This window comes from Nicotiana tabacum, chromosome 5, assembly GCF_000715075.1.
Source record: "Nicotiana tabacum cultivar K326 chromosome 5, ASM71507v2, whole genome shotgun sequence".
In the NCBI taxonomy this organism is placed as follows: domain Eukaryota; kingdom Viridiplantae; phylum Streptophyta; class Magnoliopsida; order Solanales; family Solanaceae; genus Nicotiana; species Nicotiana tabacum.
Window position 1 is genome coordinate 32568897 of NC_134084.1, and position 13470 is coordinate 32582366.

General features: G+C 34.6%; 1 pseudogene; it reads left to right on the plus strand.

Moving 5' to 3' along the window:
- Positions 1-1127: 1127 nt before the first annotated feature.
- LOC142180742 (uncharacterized) lies at positions 1128-12778 on the plus strand (annotated as a pseudogene).
- Positions 12779-13470: the final 692 nt, after the last annotated feature.

Consider the following 13470-nt stretch of genomic DNA (forward strand, 5'->3'; position numbering starts at 1 on the left):
AGGAAATAGGTTCACATAAATTGAAATGGAGTGAGTATATCTAACTGCTAGTCGACCATATATCATGCTCAATGTTTGTACATGTGCCAGGTTTCAGTCAACTTCTAAAGAGTCACACCTAACTGCAGTAAAGCGAATAATTCGCTATCTTATTGGAACCACTTCTTATGGACTATGGTATCCACGTACTAACAATTTTAAACTTGAAGAATTTTTAGAGACTGATCTTGCAGGTGACAAAAATACAGGAAAAGTACAAGTGGAACTTGTCAATTACTGGGAAAGACATTAATATCCTGGAACTATAAGAAATGAGGATCAATAGCTCTTTCTACCACTGAGGCAGAGTACATTGCAATTGGACAATGTTTTGCTCAATTACTCTGGATGTCACATTAATTGAGTGACTATGAATTATCCTTTAAACTTATTCAAATATTTTGTGATAATTCTAGTGCTATATGTCTATCTAAAAATCATGTACGTCATTCTAGAGCTAACCATATAGATATAAAGCATCATTTTATTAGAGATCCATTCTTAAACGAAATACAGAATTATCGTTTGTAAGTTCTATTGATCAATTGACAGATATTTTTATAAAACCCTTGCTTGAGGACAAATTTTATGCATTACGAGACTCTCTTGGCATTATTTCTATTAATTCAAAATCTTAGGACCTTTGTGATAATTTTTTTATTTTGTCATCTCTTAATCTGCGTTTTTCCTTGTGTGTTTAAGTAGCATTAATTATATGTCTCTTACTTTTTCTTTTTTCATGTCTTTTTAATACCTTTTCAGAGGGTAGTCAATCATCACGTCGAATCGCTGACACCCTTTCCTTCCTTACTCAGCCGCCAGTTTACACCTTTTTAAGTCTAGTTTCATCACCAAATTCCCTCACATTGTTTGTATCTCCAAACCCCTGTTAGCAACGCTACAATGGCGAAAAACGCCAAAAATCCTTCTGCCTCAACCCACAAAAGCACTTGTTCTCGAGCAAAACCCTCTTCTCAACCTCTTGAACCAGTCAATCTAGAATCAGACCACTCTGAAGATTAATCCTCTTCTCAGGACCTTTCAGATGATGCATGTAGCCTCAATGAAAATGCCTAGGGAAACGACCTATGGAAGATATCGCTGAAACCTGCACACCCAAAAAGCCCAAAACTGACCTCTCAAGTTCTCTCAAATTAGACCTCAATTATTGGGACACACCCAACAACGACGCCTTCATTTCCTTCAAAGACAAACCTGTAGGCCATGACAGAGTGATTGATCTAAGTGTCATGAAGATCCTCAACATCAAGGTCAAGGAACTCTTCGATTTCCAGGGATGGAAAAACTTTCTTTGCCTGCCTCCTCCAAAGGTATACGAATCTGTTTTTAAAATGTTCTAATATTCGCTCTAACAAACCTGACAAGTTAGAGTCATTAGTTCTTGGCAAACTCATTGTGTTGGACTATACTCTATTTAACTCTATTTTTCAGTGTAACTGTTATGGTTTCTCTATGCTGTTTAAGAATACCTGGACTGAGGATTTTGAGATTTTTTTTTATCAAGCAAACAGGTGTATAGCTAAGTCACCCTCTGATTCCCTTCGCAGTCAATTAGGACCCAGTGATATCTATTTCGAAACTCGTGTCCTAGCACACATTATGGAAACCATTCTTCTTCCAAGAATAATCCTTCTATACCTTTTCCCAACATGATACCTTCTCAGTTTACTGTCTTCTAACTAAGTATAAGGTCAAACTATCTTCTTGGGTCATCAATTTCATGATAGAGAGTGTCGATTATCCTACGAGTCTTCCCTACAGAATGGTCATTACCCATCTGTTAGAACCCACAACATATCTCTTTCCAACTATCGCTATGTCATTGTCACTAAGTCATATAACTCCAGGGCATTCCCTAGCATGGGTACATTGCTGTAAAAGGGACTTGGGTAAAGAAGCAAGACGGTGAAGCTAGGAATTCTCCTACATACTCAAAAGCAAAAGCCTCTATGTCTCTTCCCAGTGCAGGTGATCCTGATCTCCTGGAAAAATTAGCCTCCATCAATGACAAATTGACTGTCATCAAGGACTCTCTAACCACTATGCAAAGCACAATTGAAGATGTCCATGGAGTGTCAAAGGAGACAGGCTCTGATGTGTCCAAGATCAGGATGCAGATTTCAAGACAACAGAGAATGCAATAAAGGCGTTTAAGGAGGTGCACGACAGGATTGATGGGATCTCAGTCACTGTGAATGCAAGCTTTGAATGCCTCAATGAGGCTATCTGCAACACCCTTACCTACTTTCTGCGTCGTTGATGCATGGTTGTTTAAGACAGTTTCTATTTGCTTCTTTTGAGACTGATGTTTCAGTCATAGGTTGTATTGTTAAGACAATTACTTACTTTTGATCTTGCATGCTGAATTAGGTAACTATAGACTGATAAATGCTTCGCCGTATACTAACTTTTTGTTGATGCCGAAGGGGGAGAAAGTAGCAGGTTCTTTTGAATTTCCTTGTGGTTGTCTTGTGTCTCCAGGAAACTTGCAGATACATTATAGTGCAATATTGAGGGGGAGTCGACTACAACAACTAACATACAGGATGTCACGCTGAGAAGGAGTTGACAAAATATCTGACAGGAAACACAAGTTGAGGGGGAGTTAACTACAATGAATGCAGAGTCGACTGATAAATAGGGAAGTAAACTGGTGTTATCACATTATTATTTTATCATCATCAAAAAAGGGGAGATCGTTAGATCTACATTTATTTTAATAATATAAAATAACACATCATTTATATGCAGAAACACTCTTGAAGCAATGGAAAGGACGTATCAAAGATTTGAGACGAAAAAGGAAGGAGTAGTAGAAATCCGAAGGGAAAATCAATCAAGGATTTGGTAGCAGATTAATAGAGGATATTATAGGAAGGACCTAAATTAAAGGAAGTCAAGATTGAGAAACTATGCACTGAAGATTCCACTATCGAAGAAAGACAATCAAAAGCTGAAATCAAGGGATCTGATTTGATTTATCAAATAACGAAAATATCTTCTTAGCAAAGGAAAAGTCCAATCAAGACCACAGGTCAAGGCAAATCAATAGAAGTAACATCTTATTCTTGGAAATAATCAATCTACGATTCGTTTCAAGGATCAACTCCATTGGGTTTGCAATCTCTCAAGATTCACGTCAATCAAAAGACAAGAAGACCTCATGGAGTATATAGTACTAGTCTTGAAGACATATACTTTGTTCATACCAATTTCATACTCTTTGTTCTACTTTAAACAAACATTTTAATCTTAGCAAAATTTATTGTGTAATTAGTAGAGAGAAGAAAAAGAGAAAAATATTAGTGAAGCATTGTATCAAAAATATCACGAGCGTACTTAGATTCAAAAGTGAGTTGGTGTTCGGAGATAATATCAACACAATTGTACGAAATTATTCAAGGAACCTTGAAGAGAGAACACCCTTGTAACCTAAAGGGACTGGGGTAGGATTCACATTGAATCCGAATCAGTATTAAAATCTAGATGTCTTTAATTCCTTCACTTTACTTCTGCTTTCAGTTATGTTCTGTCTTTATTTTCGGTCAATTAATTTGTAAACTACTAAACTACTTAGGATACAAAAAAAAAAATCGATAATTCACTCCTATCCCTCTTGTACTTTCAATACTAATCTTGTTTCTTTCTATAGGCATCTAATATTGGAAGTGGCTATTCAGGAGTGCGTAGCCAAGGAGATGTTTAGATGGAAGCAATAATATATTAAATATATGTAACTCTTTGTATTGGTACATAATGATGTAAATTTTGAGTACTTGTGCTTCTTTGATAATGAATATTCTATTTATTTAATTCTTTATATATGTGCCAAACTTATTATTATGAATTACACAAGTCTGGATGCATAGGGTGATAAACAGAATCATATAAATGTAAATAACAAAAATGTGAAAGTAAATAAATAAATATATTTTAAATAAATAGATCTTGGAGGACAAAATATCTATATATATATATATATATATATATATATATATATATAAAGTTGGTCTAAGAAAAGATGAGGTGACACCTCTCTTAGGCCAGCATTGGTATTTATCTTTTTTGTCAATTTTTTGGCCTTTTTCTCTTATATTTCCCTCAAAATATTTGCTGAAAAATGAGGTCTCTCTATCAATTAGTGTCTACATTCATTGCTCAACTAGAAGGGAAAGACATTTAAGAATATTAAGTCTCTCCGTTTTCCAATTCTTGCATTTTCGCAGAATCGTTCGTTTCCACAATTTCAGTTTCTGTTAACATTTATAACTCCCATTCTCATACCTCTCATATTCATAACATCCAAAATTTAATGTGCTATTTAATGACATGATTATTCCTCTATCTATGCTTATACAACGTAATATAAGTCTCATAGCCACAATTTCATGAGCACTATCTTCCATGGCATATTTGTCTGCAAAGTTGTAAAATCACAAAGCCCTGTTGAATCAACTGGTAAATACATGAAGATTTACTCTTGCATGTGGATTCTTTTTTGACTTACTTTATTTTTGTTCTTATTTTGCTAGGTTTTGCAGTTTAGCTTCTCCATACGTGATTGAAAAATTTGGCAATTGTGCCTATTGGAATTATTGATCCCTTAGGTGTTTTGATAGAGAAACTCGGCAAGAGCTAAAAATTATGCAGGTATGCACAATCATAATAGCATGCTGACTTAATATAATTTTGTGCCCTTTTTACAAATGACTTCTACGGTTTCGCCTATAGTTTAATTTCGACTATTACTTTTTAAATTATTTTTGTTCTTAGATAGCAAAACTTTAGCAGCTTACTTTGGTCTTGGGGAGCAAAAACACATGTTAGATTAGAAGACATAAAATTTATGGTCTAAAATCAAAATTATCTATGTTATTTGTCATGAATGAGGAGTTAAGATGATGTCCGGATGGATTTGGAAATCTTAAAACATTATGCAGCAGTTCTATTTCTTGTATATTCATAAGTTTATATTATCTTGGCAAAACTTTTCAATTAATTTGATCTTCGAGGTTCACTTATATTTTCTTAATGTGATTCTTTTCTCCTGTTAATTAGGAATCAAGTCTTTGATTTGATCAATGGAATTGGAAAGTCACTTCTAGCATTGTTACGAAAAGTAGAATTGTTTTTCAAGGGAAACAACTATGCATTTTGTGAATCATTTAATCGAATGATATTGTATTTTCTTTCTATCAGTTGAATTAAATAGTTCCAAATCATCTTATACCTAATTGTAATAAAAGGTTAAGAATCAATTACAAAAAATTAAAGAGTGTGTAAACTAATAATATTTTTGTGAAAAGGGAGAAAGGACAATAAAATGAATTTTGAAAGCAACAATAGGTTTAAGAAGGGATGTATTACTAATCACTAACACCTATACGAGCATAAAAGATTTCTCATGTTAAGAAATTAATCGGGGCAATCTATGCATTAGCAATCGCCCTTAACATGATGAATGCCAATTTTCTATTTAAAGGTTTAATGAAATTAATATTAGTTATTTCTTTTTTATAATCAAAGAAAGCTTAGTGGTGGGTGGGTTTTTATTGACATATTTTCAAGTCTAAATGTTTGGTTTTCATAATTAGTGAAGTTCAAAATCAACTATCAAACATTAATTATTTTTTTAGGATAACAAAATTAGCTTTGGAATTGATGATATGGAATATTTTGGAGCTAATTAGAAAAAATATATTTATAAAGAAATAAGTACACATGAAAAATTCATTTATTCTATCCGAATAAATCTACAATGAGATCATATATTGAAATTTAATTTATTTTAACAACCGCGCAAAACACGGATTAATTTACTAGTGTAAGAATAAAGCTGGAAACCTGTATGTTAGTAGAACAATTACAGCAATATTATGCAAAATATAGTGTGGCTAAAAATGATTTTGAATGGCATCTTTTCATGTTACGGCGGTTTCCAACCGCGGATAATGCAAAACAAAAATCGCTACAATGCGGTTAAGCCAAAACCGTTGTTTTACGTTTGTGGCGCACGGAATTTTAGCGATTTCAAAAAACACCGTTAGAGCATATTGAAACCGCTGCTAAACGTAAAATAAACCGTCACAATAACACATTTTTTTGTAGTGAGCTACACTTCTTGTGCAGATTTCGGAGTTGGTCCCAGCAGCGTCTAGCGGAGTTTTGCTCGGATTATGTCTTCATTTCGAGACTTGAGGTAGAGTTGCACGGCGATCGCAGTCCCTGAAGTTTTCTTCCTTATCTTGTTTTACTGTTTATTTTGCTTCAAATAGCTGTATTTTTATTTGGTTGTAGTACTTCTAGTATGCTCATGTACTTGTGACACAAGATTTCGGGATTTGACTAGTCAGCATTTGGAGTTATTATGTCTATTTTGAATTTCTATAGCTTTATTTCTTATTAAATTGTTTTTAAATGATTAGTTGTGTACTAATGTTGGCTTGCCATCACGCGGTTGAGATTTCGAGTCGTGACATTTAGATTATATATATGTTCTCCACTATCCATCTTTTTCTTTATAAAATATGAAATATTATGTCAATATAACCTCAGGATAGTCAACTATTGATTGACATAATTAATATACCATTTAATCGGTTACTCGATGCATATCCAACATATGTTTTCCAGACACTAAAAGGGATAACTTAATATGTAACTTTAATTGATAAATTGTTATTTTCTTGGTAACATATCTTATATTTTAGATCTGAATCTACCATAGTTAAGTAAATTGCAGGTTGATATTTGGTGGGGTATTATCACTTTTAGCTCGCGTCAAAATTATATAAATTTGGTGGTCGAAAAAGTATATATGTATATATATATATATATTTATACACATTTTTCGCTATTATTTTGAGAACGGCTATACAACGTCATTTTCTGATATTTGGTCATAGTTGAAAGCCCATTTTATTCACGTTGTTTGAATAGTGAATTCGATCTTAGGATATAGTTTTTACATTGGATCCTTCTGTTCCCTTCTTTTTGATTTCCCATATTTTCCATTTGAGTTAGGCAGTCGACAGTTAAAATAGCAATGAACGAAGCCAAATTTCATACTTCACACTTCTAATAGTATAAAACATATATATGTGGGTGGGGGGAGGTGGGGTATGGTAATCGGTTTATTTTATACATTTAGTAGAACACATTAATGGCAAACACGTCTTCTTCTTATCGTATTATGCACATGAGAAGAACAACGATAAGAAAAGGATATAATGCATGAGTTGAATTTTAAGCCATTAAGGACTAATCCATAAGCTTAAAATCTCAGTAGGAAACCTCGCTTTTGTTTTTGTGATTTGCATTAACAATTGAGTCATTTTGAGAGGCTTTTAGTTGCATTAGACAAAAGAAAGGAAAATGCACATGAAATTTCTACAAATTATTTGTATGCACTTATGACGTTTTCGTTTGAAGTCCGCATTTTCAAATAAAATTTGTAACTTCATATGTGAATTGTACTACTTCAGTTGTGTATGCCTGAAATTGTGTCTTATGTGAGTAGAATTACAAAAAAAATATATATATTAAATCTAGAGGTAGAACTTATACAATGACCCCAAAATCGCATAATTGTCCCCCCCCCCCCCCGCCAAGCCTCATGTGGCAATTGGGCCAGCTTGGAACGAGACCGGTCCACTTAAGTTGGAAAGACTCCAACCCACAGTTGTTCAAAGGGCCTTTTTTGTATATACACGAAATTTTAAACTTATTTACCTCATTTATATAAGTTTTCCTATTTACATAAAGTAATTAAAGTTTTTTATAATATATATATATATATGCAAATCCGGTCAAAATTACAATTTGTCTACAACTTAAATATAATTTTTTGTACAGAATACGGTCAAAAACTATAATTTATATACAACTTGTATACAATTATGTAAGTTGTATATATTTTGTATATTGTTTCTACACTCGACATACAAAATATATACTTTGTTTATATCTTCTTCGAGTTTCAATCTGAAATTTCAACCAGAACCACCTCGAATCTTTACCAAATTCTCTCAAAATTGAGATATAAACTCGCAAGAATATTCCCAATCATTTGCAATAACATCCAATCCAAATAAATAACAATTTTACAAATTTCGATTATCGAATTCAAAGTTTCTAAGATTTCTAATGGCTACCGATGAGTTCAAGATCATGTATACATGATCAACTTCAGTTTAGTTTCAAATACACCGCAAACTAATTTCAGTTTAGTTCCAAATGCTACTCCTGTAGAAAATATCTTATTTATTCAACTAAAAGATTTCTGGTAACCCATTTGTATTGGTGTTTGATATATGTATTCTATTACTTTTTAGCAGCTGAATCATTTTTCTTCACCATTTTCAGAGTTCCGAGCATGTTCATCTGCAAAAGCCGAATCAAAGAGGAACTAAGAGAGAAATATCTATAGGTAGAAGAAAAATAGAGAAGAATGAAGCCTAAATTGGGTAAGATTGGAGTCTAATATATTATTTTGTATATAAATGGTAAATTATATATGCTAATGTAATTAAATAATAATCTCTCTATGAAGGGTAAATAAGTTTATAATGTATTATAGATAGTGCACAGTTAGCCACTAATAACACATGTATTTACTTTTAAGCTACTGTTTAAAATGTCTTTAGTCTTTAGCCACTGTTTTAATATTCTTTAACTGCCGGACGAAAATACCCTTCTGCTCATGTCCTTAACTTTTGAGCTTAACTTCAGGACTTCAGGACTACACGTCCTTAACTTTTGAACTTGTAACTCTAAGTTCAGGACTTTATGACTACATGTCCTTAACTTTTGAACTTGGAACTCTAAGTTCAGGACTTCAGGACTACATATCCTTAACTTTTGAACTTAACTTCAGGACTTCAGGACTACATGTCCTTAACTTTTGAACTTGTAACTGCAAGTTCAGGACCAAGTGTTCTTAACTTTTGAACTTGTTAGTCTAAGTTCACGACCTATTGTCCTTAACTTTTGGGCTTCTTAGCCTAAGTTCAGGACCTATTGTCCTTAACTTTTGAGCTTGTTAGTCTAAGTTCAGGACTTCAGGACCTATTGTCCTTAACTTTTGAGTTTGTTAGTCTAAGTTCAGGACCAAGTGTCCTAACTTTTGAACTTGTTAGCTAAGTTCAGGACTTCATGACCTATTGTGCTTAACTTTTGAACTTGTAACTGTAAGTTCAGGACCTATTGTTCTTAACTTTTGAGCTTTTTAGTCTAAGTTCAGGACCAAGTGTCCTTAACTTTTGAACTTGTAATTCTAAGTTCAGGACCAAGTATCCTTAACTTTTGAACTTGTAACTCGAAGTTCAGGACCAAGTGTCCTTAACTTTTGAACTTGTAACTGTAAGTTCAGGATCCATAACGTAGCAGAAAACCAAACGTTACTTGTATCTTTTCAAAATAATAATAATTTACATATAAGGATGTCAAATTACATAACAGAAAGCTAATAACAAAAAAAAGGAGAGGGGGGTTACATTCTTGAAAATAAAACTATAACAGCAGCTTCCGAAATTAAAAAGATGTGGGATGACTAGCTTTGGGAGGATTTTCAGCTTTTCTGGTACTATAAGAGGTGAGAATTATTACTCATACGAATAGAGGAGAAGAGAGAGAGAAACTAGTGTAGTTTGAAACCTGTTGATAGAGGTACAATCTAAGTCTCGCGAAACACTAAAGAAGAAAATTTTTGCGGCACAGTTCTTCTCCCTAACATGAAAGAGATAGAAGAAAGGGTAACACAGCCTTTTCATATTAATTTTAATAGACTAGTGACTACTATGCTAAGCATTAAAAATGTTGGATAAAAAGTAAATACCACTTTAAAAAGTGGCTATCCCACACAATTTTTACTAAAAATTCCTTGATCAAATGGTCTAGAGAGAATGTCCACTCTATATTGGTTTGTTGACAAGTATCTACATTTCGTGGGCTGTGCATATATTAGCAAAAATTAATAAATTCAAGTGTATGTAATTTAACAAATTAGGTAAACTTGCATGTTGGTTATATTGATATTTGTCCATTTTGAAAATCGAGCTTTAACTTACGAAGGAAAATTTGACCACACTATGGGTGTTTTTTTGTATGACAGAAAATATTTTATCAAAAATAAGTATTTTTCTTACTTATTTAGTGATATTTGATTAACTAGTAGAAAATCAATTTTTAAAAAATATATACTCCAGGAAAACACTACTTAAGAAAAAATAGGTGAAGGCGAGGGGATGAGCAGGGCAGTGGGGTTTCGACTTAGGATTGAAGTCGGTGGTCGGAGTCAGGATCGGGGTTTGAATCGAGGCTCAAAAGTGAGGGTTCATGGTCTGGGTCGAAGCTTAGAGTCAGGGGTCAGAGATTGAATTGGGATTTAGGGTCGATATCGGGGATTGGGGAAGAGTCCAAGTCGAGGTCGAGGTTCGAGGTCGGGTCTGAGATCGGGTTTAGGATTTGCAGTCGAGGTCAAAGTCAAGTTGGGGGTTCAAGTTCGAGGTTAGGGTTGAGGGTCAGGATTTGGGTCGAAGGTCGGGGTTGAAGTGAGGTTCGGGGTTAGGTCAGGGTAAGGGTCGAGCTTAGACCCGAGTATAAACCCTGACTCTAAATTCGAACCAAACCCGAAACCCCGACTGTGATCCTAAACCCAATCAGAACCCTTACCCCATACCCCTACTCCAAACCGCGACACCAAATTTGAACCTTGATATCAATACCAACATTCATCCTTGATCCTAAACCCCTATCCTAACCCAAACGCCCGACCCAGAACCCCAAGACATAACTCAAACCAAACCCAAGTCCTGACCTTAACTTTGTCTCGACCTCGACACTCGATCATAGTCCCTACACCTAACCTTGACTTTGAATCCTACCTCCACCCCGGACCCAATTCTTTAATCTTGACCCTGACCTCAAACCTCGATCCTAAATCTGAATCCTGAGTACACCCGACTCCGATCCTACCCTTGACCTTGACCTTTACACCCAGCCTGACACCCAACCTTGACCTTGAACCTATCCCCGACCTCGAACTAGAGCTTGAACACCTACACTAAAACCAAACCACGAACCTTGACCACGACACATATCCATGATCCCAAACCCAAGCCCTAATTTCGAACTTGATCCTAACCCAAACCTTCGACCCATATCCTAGCCCTCAACCTTGTCCCCCATATTTGACCCTAAACCTGAACTCCGACCTTGAACCTCGACCCCGACCCTGACCCTGACCCTGAACCTTGAACTCCAACCTCGAACCTCGACCCCGACCCTGAACCTTGACCTTGAGAGATGAGTGAATGTTAGACTAGGGGGTACTAGGGTTGAGGGGTTAGAGGGTGGGAGGGAGGAAGTGGTTGTGGTGCCATGGTGGGTCAGGGTGAGGTCGGGGGTCTTGTGGTCGGGGTAGCTAGGATGGATTGGGGGTGAGGATTGGGTTAGGCAAAGTTGAAAGAGAGTTTTTTTTTTAAAAAAAAAAAATCCTACTTTTGCTAGAAAAGGTATTTTTCTCTAATTAGAAGAAAATTGGTTGTTAAGAAAATTTATTTTCAAAATATGTAAGCTAACTAAACATGAGAAAATTAGAAAAACATTTGGCAAAAATATTTTAGTTCACAACATCCTATGTTTTTGCTAATTTTTTATATTTATGATAAGTACCCACCCCTATCGAATTGCACATGCTTGATTGCTTGTTATTAATACTAATTTATTTCCTATAATATTATTTATCTTGGATTAATTATTTCATCACTTAGAATACTTAGTCCAAAATTATTAATGTGGGTATTTCGTGCAAACACGATTTGGTATATGACTCGAATCCCCAAATAATGGGATTTCACTTGCTCATAAGTTAAGCTATTTGAAGATTATTTTCTTCATTGATAGATTTTTTTAAGAGTATAATTGATTTTTCAAGTAACGTGTCGAGTTGATCGTGTTGGTATTAAGGCACTCAACATGGTTGAAACAAAATAGAGCTGAAAAATTAAATATGAATCCAACTTGGGACACGTCGAGAAATTTTGACATAAATATTGGTACTCCAAGCCCAACCTACTTATTATATAAAGAAGAAAATCAAAGTCTAGCCCTCGTCAACACTTACAAAAAAAGTATATTTATATTTATCCCAAGTCCTAAGAGAGTTTAAAAAAATTAATTGCGACTTTCAGTGCAATCTTCATCCTCGTACAACAACTGTAAATCCCACACAACTGCACTCTCCTCTTTACTCTTTGTCTTTGCCTTTCCACAGACAAAGCATAACCTCTTCACCTGCACTATCATTCACCCAATCTCAAGGTTTCCATATAGTATGCAATTGAGAGACATTGAGACAAGAAGAATTTGTTTCAAACATATGCTAGTTGTTCGTCTGTTGAATGGTTCTGTTACCTCTGCCCAGGGCCATCTCTTTGTTGCTGTTGTTGCACGCTTCAATGATCGTATCACTAATAAGCTTTTTGGGGAGTTTTACATACTTTCAAGAGTTAACTCGAAATTAAGATATTGATGTTGTGTTGTGGGTTCTAGACTATTTTTTATTAGCATGGTTGCACAACACCTTGGAAAGTCACCGAAATATCAAGCAATACTAGGTATTGGAGCTGTGATCAGAAATGATATGTCTCACTATGATGCTGTCACATCTCGAGTACTTTCAGTTTGGTGTTTTGACATGTGATACCTTGAAGCAAGCTTTTGTATATGGTAAAATATGTTCTTATTAAACGATAACATGAGAAAGCGACACGTAGAGTCAATGATAGAATATAATCAGGTTCGAAGGCAATGATCTCATTTGTTATCGGAGAGAATGGTGTTCATAAAGGCGAAATAAATGTCTGTCATCCAGTAGCACTTAATGGAGAATATTCTACAGCATTACGTATATGGTCTGTTACATAGAATATGACATTCACTGCCTACCGTTACACATTCTTCAATGGCTCCCATAATTGACATTAAAAAGTGGCTTGATCCTAGGACTATATTCCCTAGGTGCAGCTATAAATAGTGAGCTCTACCATCGTTGTAAAAGACACGATCTGACAAGTATACACTTTATTCTATCCAAATCTCAATAACACTTTATTTTCTTGCTTATTCATATTGTTATTTTTACCTCAAGAAGCTCTGCTCCCAGAATTAAGATATCTGCTGTTTTATCTCAATTTTAAGGCTAAGTCTTATATTTTTATCTAATTTATTCATTATTTTAAGATCAAATCGATTCACTTATCTATAAACTACATAATTTCAATTGTACTGTTTTACGGGTAAACAGTTTGACGCCCACCGTGAGGCTTAGACAATTGTGTAATTGAGTTGATACTTGCATCTATTATTAAATTGTTTGATTTTTTGTTCTTAGAAAAAATCATAGAAAAT